General features: G+C 33.7%; 1 protein-coding gene and 1 pseudogene across 7 annotated transcripts in view; one reads left to right on the top strand and one right to left on the bottom strand.

The window, feature by feature from the left end:
* GMDS (GDP-mannose 4,6-dehydratase) overlaps positions 1–13,319 on the top strand; it is a 602,961-nt gene that overhangs the window by 268,325 nt on the left and 321,317 nt on the right. The window lies entirely within an intron of this gene.
* LOC111732955 lies at positions 1,482–1,597 on the bottom strand (annotated as a pseudogene).

Raw genomic sequence — 13,319 nt, 5'->3', positions numbered from 1 at the left:
TTGGTAAATGTTTTTTAAAAATATTTGACATTGTAGCATATACCACTTGTTTTATTATCTATCTGGAAATCAATGATATCTCATTTTTTAATTTCATTTATATAACTAAATAATGAAAAATTATAGAGGTATATGTGGAAATGATATAATACTTATTTGGTAGGAAATCTGATACTTATAACATTTCTTGAAACTTGAAAATTAATTTTAATATTAGATTAACCTGACATTAATATTGTGGTTTCATCACAATTATTTTCTGAGGAGATTCTTTGCCAGATTGAGAATTCTTTAATGGTTAGACTGTATTGAACTCTTAAATCTTCAGCATCTAACACAATACCTGTATTCTTATAAGCATTCAATAAATATGAATGAATGAATGAATGAATGAATGAACAAATATTTCATGTGTCAGTGCCTGGACTTGAAAGCTAAGCAGTCTGAATTAAAGAACTATAGGAATTTATAGGCTAGTTTAAAATAAATGTTTTATCGATTTCATGCATATAGTAATTGAAGAGAAACCATTTTGATTCAGTTTGATATGCTTTAATAAAAAGATAAAATTTATTTTTAATTAATAATCTTAGTTTGCATACCCATATTGCTATAGTACTTTATTTTCTTAAGTAGGTTGAGCATCAGTCCCTTGCCATGCTATCATAGGAAGCAAACATCATTTTTTTAGACAATGCAGTGGTAAACCTCAATTAAGTCTAAAATGTGAAATCACAAATGCCTAATAAATAGAGCCTTAACTGATACAGCTTTTTGGGGACATGTACTTTTTCTCTAATGAAAAATAATTGACAAAGCCCCTTTTGACTGCATGAATAACATTTCATGAGAATTTCTGACTTTAAAAAGTATGGAAGAAGTATTTTCTAATATAAACATATTTTAGAACAGAATTTGGCAAAGTGTAGCTCATGGGCCAAATCTAGCCAACCAGCCTAATTTTATAAATAAAGTTTTATTGCAGCACAGCCATAGCCATTTGTTTACGGATTGTCTATGGCTGTTTCACATTAGAGACTTGTGGTCTATAAAGCCTAACATATTTACTGTTTGGCCCTTTAAGAAAAAATTTTCCGGCTTTGGCTTTAGAATAGTTAGCTCCTCAAAATCAAGAAATTTTCAACTGGACTTAACATGGCTTTCTCTTAAGCTAGCAAGATAGTCATATAGAATGATTGTCAATAAATATTAAAGTCAAATAATGTCAGTAGTTAACCCATCCATAAGCAGAGTTCCTGAAGCATTTTTGTCAGTTGGTGTTTTGTTGTGCTTTCTGAAGTACTGAGGTGTGGAACCAAATAAGCTAGTCACTGACTAAAGATCTATAGCGTAGTTCATCCCAGCAATTCTTGCTCCTAATTTGACATTTTTTCATTACGTGTCTGACTATTATATGTTTTTTCTCCATTCCAATCCTTTGTGATTTTATTTATTTTTTAATTATTTGTTATTATTATTTATGCCTACAGCACCTGGTCTTCCTAGGTGGTCTCCCATCCAAGTACTAACCAGGCCCGACCCTGCTTAGCTTCCAAGATCAGACATCGGGCTTGTTCAGGGTGGCATGGCCATAGACCATGGACCGTGGCTCCACTGGGGCATGGACCCAGGACCTTCTGCATGTAAAGCAGACATGCTACCCACTACACTATGGAACCACCTCCATTTTGTGGTTTTATTTTTAAAGTACTTATTTTGTTTCACTAAGAGAAGTTTATAATACCACTAAAGATAATTGGGATCACATGTGGTTGGCACAGAACTGACAGGTGGAAATTATTGATCTAGGAAATAAAGCCATTGATCTAGGAACTTGGACTCTGTTTTCCTGGGTTAGTCATCCAATCATTCTTTTAATTAAGACAGGATGATTGATACACTCATGCTTTAGATTTGCTTTTTATAAAATGGAGGCACTTTAGTAATATTTACTACACTTAATATGAATAAAAGTTAAAATTCTAGAATTGTACATCCATAAAGGCATGAAAATATATGTATCATTATATGTTCTGTGAATAACTGTTATGTGTTATATAATGATGTTTACAGATACTGACAAGGTGCTTTTATTTATAAGCACTCAACTTTTTAAAATAAAAAAAGTACCATTCTTTTTTTAAAGAGGATTTTTTTTTATGAATAAATTGCACAAACTGACATGTATCTGAAAAACTTTTCCTTTCATATGGTTTCTTCAAATTTGAAATTCTTTATCTAATAGTTTCATTTACATATCTCTGTATCTATATGTGCATAAATACAGTGTTCTGTTTGCCACAAATATGCCTGCCTATGGTGACACCTTTCTGTTGGAAATACAGATTTACATATTCTCTATTTAGGGAATAAAGTCTGTATTTAGTATCTAGAAATATTAAATTTCTCTAAGGAAAATATTTAGTTGCTAAGTTTCTTTTAAAGGCTAATCAGTTCATAAAATTGTAATGGCATAAAGCTTTTAACTATATAAACAATGGAAAAAATGAGAACGTTTTTAATTAAAGTCACTTATGAATCGGGATATTAGAGTTTCTTTTCAAATATATTGCTTATCAATTTCTTAAATTTAAGATTATCCTATAAACCAGAATATTAAAAGCAAGCCTGTTAGTAATATTTCTAGTTTCGATTTTATTTTACTTTAGAAGATAATATAACAGGAATGAATACCTACTGTTAATCACCAAAATAAACTATTTTGCCAATTATGTTTTATTCTTATATGAGCAGACTACTTTGGCATTCACAAATAAAATTTTGCCAACCTTTAAAAATTATAAATAATAATATATTGTAAATAAAATAATATATTGCAAAATACAAAAATTGTATTTTGTATGATCATTGAGTTAACAAATAAGAGAGATCCTACCTTCTAGTTTTAGCAGATAGAAAAATTATTAAATTAAATTTGACTTGATTTCCTCATTTGATGACTGTAGCCATTTGTGATTACGGGTGTCATGCACATCATATTGAACTTTTACTTTTTGAATGTGCCTTTCTCATTTTCAATATGAGTGTAGAATGAGTGTTTAGGTTCCTGCAGTTAAGGATTGGTATAGGTTTCTGAGAGATTTCCCTGAGTCTGTGTCCTTGAGGATAAAGCCCACACCAGGAGTGTGCTTGGTGAAAGTTCTCTGCTATCTGATGATGGCAGGTGAGGCTCAAGTATCTGCTGGTTCACAGTAGTGGCACCTGTTTACTTTTGACTCTCACTTGGGTGCCACTGGTTTTGGAGAAGTTCAATTTAAGTGTCTCAGTCTTTTTATGAGGATATTTTTCTTATGTTGACTCATCTTAATATGTGGATCATTAGGTCAGTCTGGACAGTATAGTGACTCCTACTTCCAGAATCAACAGAAGAAGTAAAGTTTGGCTTAGCGAACCTACCTCATTGTCATTAATTTACTAGCAGTGAGTCACATGCAAGTGATTGGCTTCATCCCTTGTATAACTTTAGTCCAAGTAAGAAATCACAATCCATGTTAACAGTGTTATTTCTTCTCTTCTCCCACTTTTCTCCTCTTCCTCCTGACTTCCTCCTTCTCTTCTAAGTGTTTAAGAATAGAACATTTACTCAGCTCTGAATGAAATATCGTCTCTTTGTAGTAGGTTCTTTCATATTCATTCTCCTTCCATGTTTGACCTCTAAATGATGCTCTCTTCCATGTGTAACGTATAACTATACTACCTTTTCTGTGACCATGGATCCTTATAAAGAGACTCCATCACTGCCTTCTTCCTCCAGGAGCTCTTCAGGTGCTGGACTCCCTGTTTTCCCTAGAATTCTAAGATAGCCTAATGAATACCACTGAGAGGCTGGTGCATGTATAGGCCTTTTTTATTTTGTATTTCTTTCTTATTCAAGAGAAACTTTTTATTATTTCACAGCTGAGGGAATCAGAGTAGTTTGGCCATTATTATCATTATCTTCATCAAGTGTTGTAATAGTGAAAAATATTGTACCCATGAGCTGTTTTTGTTGCATTTGACATAATGATTTAATACAGTGCAGATAATTTTACAAGCATTTTGACTAGTTTAACTTACACATTACTTTATGTGTATTTGAAAATTTATATGTACTTTTATTTTTCCTCTAATTTTTAAATTTAAAAATGTGTATTAGCACATTAGATAATATTCTTTCTTTCAAAGAGCTTTTGGAGAATAGACAGCATCCACCTGTATGTATGCTCCTCAAATACTCTCAGAATTTATAAGATCGACAGGAATTTAAAGATCATATTATCCCACTTTTTTCATCAATGAAGAAACTGAAGCAACATGAGATCAAGTTGTCCAAGGTCACAAAATCAAGGAGTGTCAATATTGAGACTAGATATAATCCTGAAGAAGGGCAGAATGACATAAACATCACTCGTATTTGTAGAAATAGCATATATATGAATTTTAGAGTTGAAACTGGAGCAAGTCAACCCCCAGCGCATAGCTGATGCTTGTACCATGGAATGAAGCAAGTGGAGAAGTTGGAAATTTATCTCAATTGTTCTTATCTTTTGTAAAAGATATTAGTTTGATTAAAGGCAAAATTTTTTTCAGACGTTTAGCAGAAATAATTACAGTGAAACATTAGTTTTCTAGTATTAAAATATAAATGTGATATGAAATAACTTATCTTGAGTATGATCAAGAAGTTGACAATGAAGAGAAATAGTACTAATACAAAATACATTGAAAATCATGTGGCAATAAGAAGTAATTAAGTACTTTAAATATACCCATAATTAGCAGTTTTAAGACTACCGCAAATGGATGGTATACTACTGTTGTTTAGATATTGAGCCATTTTTAGATGATACAGCACATTCCTTTAAATACGGGCTTCATAAGAAATCATATATATCAGTCTAAACACAGTATTCACCTGACTGAGAGAATGTGACATTTCAAGGTTCATGAACTTGTGGTTTTAAGTTTTAGATTTGAGCTTTCTTTCCTAGCTGCCAAATGTTTTGCTTCTTAAAATGTCTAACTATATTTATTACCATAAATTAATCTTCATATTTTTAAAACTATAATTTATGTGAAAATTAACTACTTAAGTCATAGCAAGATTTTGAATAATTTTCCCCTTCATTTTTTCTGAAGATTTTTTTTATTCATTGCTTTAAAGATAAGAGTAAAACTCAAGGATAGTGGTTCTCAACAGGGGGTTGAGAATAAGGGTGGGGAGAGTATGACTTTGCCCCTCACAGGACATGTGAAAATATCAGAAGATACTTTTGGTTGGTACAAATGGAGGCTAGGGATGCGCCTAAACAACCTACAATGCACACGACAGTCCTAACAGCAAAGAATTACCCAGCCCAAAATGTCACTATACTGAGGGTGAGAAACCCTGCTATAGAATTTCACCCTCACATGTTATCATCAAATTGAGATGAATGTCATCTATAAAACTAGGATTTTATTTTTCTTTATATATCACTTTTACTTTGTAGTAGATCCTTAATAGAACTTTAGCAAACATTTACCTTAACACAAGAGAAAAAAAATCTGATTTAAATACCTCCATGTGAAACTATTTAGGCCTTAGGTATTCTAGTCTACTGCAGCTCAAACCCAAGTCAGGGAACCCCAGATAAGAATTATCTCAGGGCTCTCCTAATTATTTGGAGAATTCTCACTTTTGTGACCCACTGGTCCACAGAACCATGTCCAGGTGGGCCCATGACTCTCCCTTGACTTCCAAAATAAATGAGTGTAATTATCTTTTGTTATAAATTATAACAAGAACAAAGCTTTCATTTGGGAATAAGTTGTAGAGTCTATGTTCTGGCTTTGCTATAAGACAACCATTAAAATGGATTTGAGATCATTTTCAATGCATAAGATTACAGTAATAATGTGAGAGGTTCACATTATTTGAGAATTTTCCTTTAAAATTATTCCAATTCATATATATTTGAGTGCTTTTGGGGATAATAGAATGCATGATATAAATTAGATAAATGGAACTTGTTTTTATTTAATCCCAGTAGGCAGAAAGCGCTTGCTGCTGCGCACGCTCTCTCTCTGTCTCTCTCTCTCTGTATGTGTGTGTGTAAATAAAATAATCTTTTTACAGATTACTAAATTAGTATTTGCCAGCCTGAGTAACAAATTCAATTTGTGCTGCTATACCGATATGAAGGTACAAATGAACCAATATCAAACAGCCCAATATTTTATTTGTATTTCTATCTATTAAAGATACCTTGTGTCTTTTTTTTCAGATGAGCTTCATAGCCTTAAGTTATTGAAAAAAAAGGTGTAGCTACCCATTATGAAATGAAGGAATAAAGTAATCTCATGTTACAGTCCAACAGTACATTATAGATTTTACACAATACAATTTTGTCTATGTAAATGGTTAAATTTTTGGCCACTCACCTTGGATCCACCAGGTTCTAGGCTGCCTTTCTGGTTGAGTACAAAGTGACATCATTTAGTTTGTAGATTGTAATACTTCACAGATGACATGTACGCTTGGAGCTGTTGCCTATATTATTCTTTGTGGAGAGATGAGGTGTAATTGCTTAAACATGAAAGACTTTTGAAGCAATAGTTGGTCTAATTGAGGTGGTTATTACCACTAAACAAAGTAAAGTGTTTTTCCCACCTACTGAGGTGAAGCTTCTGGGATTGTTAAATTGATTTCTTAAACTGTTTTATAATTTCTGTGATATTTACATTGAAACCAAACTGATGACTGTCTGGTATCATATAGCACAACTCCCCCAGTATAAGCAGGGAGTGTACACAGCGGTTAAGAGTGCGTTAAGCCTCTCAGAGCTGGGCCTAGATGGGTTCAACTTGACCACGTTACTTACTCAGGCCTCAGTTTCCTCTTCTGCCTTGATAATAATGCCTACCTACTAGGTGCATAGTGAGGATAAACGAGACAATATATTTACCTATGGGTTCATAATAAAGTCATATGTGAAAAAGATAGATTCAGTGCCTGGTAGATTTTGAACATTTGTTTGTTTCCTTTTTCCTACTCTTTTCTTCCCTCTTTTGTATTTTTAGTGCTGAGTCCTACCTAAGTATTAGTTTCTTCACTCCTCTTCTAAGGTGAAAGACTGTTGGAACCCTATTTGTGGGGTTTTGTGGCTACTGGAATAAAACTAGGACAGTGAGAAATTTGAATCCAGCAGGGCACGCCCATTAGAGATGGTTTTAAACCGAAAACTGAAAACGTATTAATGATGTTTACAGATGAATCAGAGTGGTCACTGAGATATCTATGACTTGCAAAAAGAAAAAATGTATTGAGAATTGCTGGAATCACAGGAAAAGCCATTTACAAATGAGATTCTGGCAGCTAACCAGTGCAAATTTTTATATTTGAGAAGTCAAGAAAAGATGATGATGATATGGAAGGATATGGTAAACACCAAAGGCCTATGAAAGACCTTTAGGAAAATTAATGAAAACTTTAAGTATTTTAAAAATGATTCACATATTTTTATTAATGGTCCTTTAACAACCTTATGTGAGGTACAAAATGTTGTTTTGTCAAAAAGTTTCAAACCAGAAAAAAAAAACACAATTTTTGGGGGGAGTATACTAAAAAAATACACATAAGTACAATTATAATTTAAATTTTATTGAGTACAATTATAATTTAAATTTTATAGATTATAGGATAAATTGCAAATTTTTTCACGATGGCATTTTTCCCCCCAAATTTAGGTTGAGTCAGAGCTTTCTTTTTCATTATTTATTTTGGAATTTTGTTCCCCCTTTTTATTGGTTCAGATTCAGCTAACAATACAGAAGTATTCAACTGCTTGGATTCAGTCCAGGTTACACCACTTACTAAATGAGTGACTTTTGCCAAGTTTCTAAGTCTCTCTGAGCTTCAATTTTCTCATCTATAAATAGGATAATAATAGTCTTTATTTAGGATTGTTGTACACATTAAAGGAAATACTGTTAGTAAAGTTATTAACATACTATTATTATTACTTCAGCCACTGCTACTACTAATGTATCTGAAGAAGAAGGGTCAGTTTGTGCCACCTCACAATTTAAAATATAATATTAATAGCAAGGAGTAATAAAAGGGGAAATTAACAAAGGGATAGACAATTTATCTTTCCTGAGCAAGTTAAGAAGTTGAGCTTTCAGACTTTGGAACCTGGTAATTAAGATAGATAAGATGTGAAAAAATAAAAAAGAAAATTGAACATGAAGTATTGGTAAGAATAATATTCTACACTTCTGTTGTGTATTGGGTGTTTACTTTGCAGAGTTCATTTAAAGACTAAACTCTGCAGAAGAGATTCTTCTAGATAGAAGATTTAAAACACATATTACTCTGCTGTGTTCACCCTTTGTAGAAGGAAACTTATTCTATAAGAAAATACTGATTGCAAAAGAAAAAGATTACAAAAGAGCTACAACACTCCGGACCCACAGTCAACAATATGGGAAGCCCAGTGGAGGAATCAAAGCCTTGCATAAAAAGGAGCTATTAATGACTTAGTACTTAAAGACTGCATTTGGCCAGTGCATAAGCCTATACTAAAACATAATATAAACTTCTGGGAACAAAACCATCAGGGCAGACCAGCCTGCGAGGGGCACAATGAAGAGAATCTGCCTGAAACAGAACAGTTCCTTAGGTTAAGATCAATGAATGTATGTGTGCGTGTGCGTGAGTTGGGCTGAGGGAGGAGGTGTGAGAGGGCATTGGAAATTTTTACCAAAACTGCTGAATATTCTTTATAGTTTGTTAGACAATTGTAAATATACTTACAGCAAGTATAGTCTAAGTTCAGCCTAAAAATCTAAGAGTAGGATCAGCAACACTTGAAGTTGAGACACGTAAGTAGGTATGAGAAAAAGAGATGGTGGAAAGTAAGGCAGTATAGGGTTTTTTTGTTTGTGTATTTGTTTGTTTGTTTGTTTTTAAAGAAATTTGAGGCTAGAGAACTAAGGATACAAGAAGTACTCCTTTGGGTATCAGATTATAAATTGACAGCATGAGTTAGGAAGGGGGTATCCCTCACTTCCAGTTGTGAAGTACAACTCATTGAGGGAACTGCATTGACCATTGAAACCTAAAGACCTGTGCAGCTTTGAACTCTCAGGGGAGCAGCAACCCATGTAACAAGTAGAATTCTTATGGAGAATACTGATGACTGGTTCCTCCCTCAAGTAGTGCAATGCTAGTAGGGTGAGGATTTTAGACAATTGGTTTTAAGAATATTTAACATTTCTCAGGAACTCCTTTGTAGTTACAGGCTGATGGAATCCTGGGGCTTCGAGTAACCTAAATACATTTAGTAAGTTGTACTTGGATCTTGTCAGAGTCTGGGCTCAACCATTCTCAACAAATTCTTTTGCCATCTTCATATGGTCCTGGTTTAATGAACACTTCCTGGTATTATACAGACATTCATGGCCTGGACAGATCTTAATGACGGGTAGAATACAGATTCCCAGAGTAAGCAAAAGCTTATGTTGAAAAAGGCTTATTACTGTCAGAATAGGTAGATCATTATAACTTCTTAAATGTCTAGTAGGTTTGAGATTTCTTTAAAGGCACTAAAGCAAGATGTACATGAGGATAAGTAGCCCATAATGAGATGCAATTAAGGAAGTAAAAATACAATCTGATCACAAACAAACAAACAAACAAACAAAAACACACAAAAAAACCACACAAACACTTGCTGGCTATGAGAAAGGTAGGTATGCAGCAAAATTTTATCAATGAAATAGGGGAAGCCCCAGTGCCCACAAGATGTTAAAGAAGGCTGTGTTGAAGTACACAGGAAACGTCTCAGCCTTGGCCCAGGTTCCTCTTTAAATCCTAACAATGAATTTGTGCTAAAGGAGCAAAACCTTTTTTTAAGGAAGAGGAAGGAGTTTCTCAGGGGAGCACTGATTAATTTTATTGGAAGAAGACTAAATATTAAGAACCTTAGTACTAATATATTTTCATGTAGCTAGCCATAGCACTGTACACTCTTAGAAGTTTGTGACAATCTCAAGTGCTAGATATTTGGTAATGTTTCTTAAACCTTCAAAGGGAAATATTCCTTATAGGAGGCAAATATAAGACAGGGAAATGAAAATACAAAAAATGAATATAATCTACTCTTCTATGTCCAGCACATGATGTGCTAACATACATATATTTAAAAAAAAAAAAAATAGCATGTATACCTTTTGTAAGAGATAAGCAGAACTTGGTAGACAAGATAAATACCACTATGTTAATTAAGATTGGTGGCTATGAAAATGAAGCCACTTTTCTAGAATGGATTCGGGGGTGAGGATTGCAGGAGTTGAATGATCCCCATGAGATATGCTCCAGGATCTAGACAGCAAACCTCCACCAGGAGGAAGGACTCTTGGGGGTGGTTACTGATCACTTTGAAGCCTTACCTACTTGGTGTCTAAGGTGGCTGCCCTTCCACATGCTCCTTTCCTCCAGATGCAAGGATGAGCATGCCCTGCAGCCACTTCCCCCAATGCCTCTTGAGACTAGCTTGATGCTTTTAGCATATTCTCTTTTTTCTTGGCTGGATTCTAAGTCTTCTAAGCCTGGAATCTTTAAGCAAAAATCATTATTGAGAAATATCAAGGGTTCTCGAGTTAATAGCTTCCATTTTAAAAAAGTTTTTACTTATGGAGCTGTTAATGATACTACTGATGATAAGTAACATAGCAACTAACATTTAGCCCTTACCATGTGCAGGGTACTCTGTTTTCCACTCATTTCTTTTAATCTCTATAATAAAGCTATTAAGAAGATATGGTTATACCCATTTTATAGGCGAAGAGACAGAAGTTTAGAGGGATTAAATTACCTTCCCATAGTGAGTGAAGGGTACAGGATTTGAACCCAGGCAGCTTAACTGTAGAACCCCTAGGATTATCCATTATATTATGCTGGATCCTAAAATGGCCTGTCTCTTCAGTCACACTTCATTTCCCAAAATAAACTTTATTCTAGTCACATCAGCTTCCTTTTTGACCCTCAGATTTTTCTTCAAGACCTTTATTCCTGTTTTTGACTTTTTTTTGTTTCTTCTTTACTTTCCTGGTTTTTCTTTTTCAGTTTTGTTAAATCCTAAATTTAATTAGTGAAAAAATGAAATGATGAAGCAAAGCATGGAAGCAGATTTTTTCACCTGAATTTTGTTATGTAGTTAACATAGAAACTGTGACAATATATGACTAAGCTATCTTGTAACACAGTCTTTTAACTTTCAAAAATTATATTTTATGGTATTTAGCTTATAGACTATCTAGGGAATACTATGTCAATAATACAGCTAGATGATAGCTACCTTATTTTTTATAATCCTTTATACTGTTTATTTATTTTCATATGGTTGTTTAATCTGTGTTTTTGTTGATAGCGACAATGTTTATTCTTAAACTGATTTGAAGAACATTGGGTTTTACAGCTCACAGACATTGCTTTCATGCAAATCAAATAAGAGCCTTAAGAGTAATATGTGCAGATCCTAAAATTCAAGGCAAAACTCTTGAACAAAAAAGATATTTGTGTGACAGTTTATCTCCTTGCATGTTGTGTTTTAGTGTCAGTATGTCTTAAAAGTATCTTATCTAACATTGACTGTTAGGATTTCCAGAGAAATAGAACCAATAGGAGATATCTGTACATACATGAGGTTTATTATAAGGAATTGACTCATGGTTATGGGCGCTGAGAATTCCCATGATCTGATGTCAGAAAGCTGGAGTTCTAGGTGTCGTTTCTGACTGAGGCTAAAGGCCTGAGAACCAGGGGAGCTCATGTTTTAAGTCCCAGTCCGAGGGCAAGAAAAGACCAGTGATCCAGCTTAACACTCAGGCAGAGAGAGAAGAAATTCTCCTTTCATCCACCTTTTTATTCTGTTTAGGCCTCCAAGGGATCAAATTAGGCCCACTTGCATTAGAGCACTATGCTTTATTCAGTCTACTGATTCAATCAAGTGCTAATCTTGCTGGAAACACCTTTACAGATACACTCAGAAATAATGTTTAGCCAGATATCTGGGCACCCCATGGGCTAGTCAAGTTGACATATAATTTTAACCATCATACTGACCAAATTTTTAAAAATCATTACTTAAATTTCCAGAAAATGAACTTAATGCTACATTCCCTATTCTAGTACAGACGTGGTTTCTGTCACTGCTCTGGTGTGCTTTAGAGATATGCTGCTATCATCCTGTGTGCTCCCTCGGCTGCTCCAGTTGAGAACTTAAAGTAGATAAAAGAGTCTCAAGAAGGTATAAGTAGTGATAGAGGAGAAAGACTATGTAACAAATAAGAAAATCATATTTTATCTACCCTGTTTTTTTCTTTTCCTTAATATTATACATATATTCCACATCAACAGTTCAGTTGGTGTATACCGACTAGCAGCCAATGCTTATTTCTAGTTCAAACTTTATTTCTAGTTAGTCTTGCCCTTGGATTCTGACCGTTCTTAAAAAATATTTCATAAACTGAAGTCCAAACCAAGTATCAGCAACAGTTATTAAGGAGGAGATAATGTTACTTGGGCAAAAAAAATATCATTTGTACGCATTTGTTTTTAGGATATTGCATATATTTATTTTTCTGTGACAGGAGAGAAAAACAGAAACTCTGTCATGGGAATCAAACAAGATTATAGTGGAAGGAGATGCAGTTGCCTCATTTTATAGACATTTGTCTTGTCCCCATTTTCTATCAGATGAAGAATTTGAATCAAAGGACTTTTAAAGATTTTCTGATATTGTTGTCTTTACACTGGAATGGCAATAAGCCAATACTATTTTTTTTTCTAAGTTTCTTCAAACATGAAATTTGTATGAAATGACCCTGCTTTATTTCTTAAATGGCACTTTGGTTCTGAGTCAAGATGGATGCTAAAGAAGAAACTTAATTCAAAAGATTTAAGTATGAACATTGACAAACAAATCAAACATTGTCATTATGCTACATCACTTTTTGTAAATTCTGAAGCCCAAACATAATATAGAACAGTGCAGGATAAGTCATTTTTAATATTAATAAATGATTTCTATAAAAAGGAGTTGGTTTCAGAAGATGATATACATACCTCTTTATTATTCTCATGCATTTTTCATCCTTATATAAATTGAATGTATTCTCCCATGACAGAAAGTTTGATCCTTCTGCATTATATTCCTCTTCTCTCCTTTTTCTCTTCCTACCCTCCACCTCTTACTATAGAAGTAAAAGTAGTCTACAGAGGTCCTGACAAACATGGAGGCTATGAAGAAATTCTGACTAAAATGTGTCAGAAG

The sequence above is a fragment of the Pteropus vampyrus genome, unplaced genomic scaffold (assembly GCF_000151845.1).
Source record: "Pteropus vampyrus isolate Shadow unplaced genomic scaffold, Pvam_2.0 Scaffold509, whole genome shotgun sequence".
Classification (NCBI taxonomy): domain Eukaryota; kingdom Metazoa; phylum Chordata; class Mammalia; order Chiroptera; family Pteropodidae; genus Pteropus; species Pteropus vampyrus.
The sequence above is the reverse complement of the archived record's forward strand: the minus strand, read 5'-3'. Positions and strand labels throughout refer to the sequence as shown.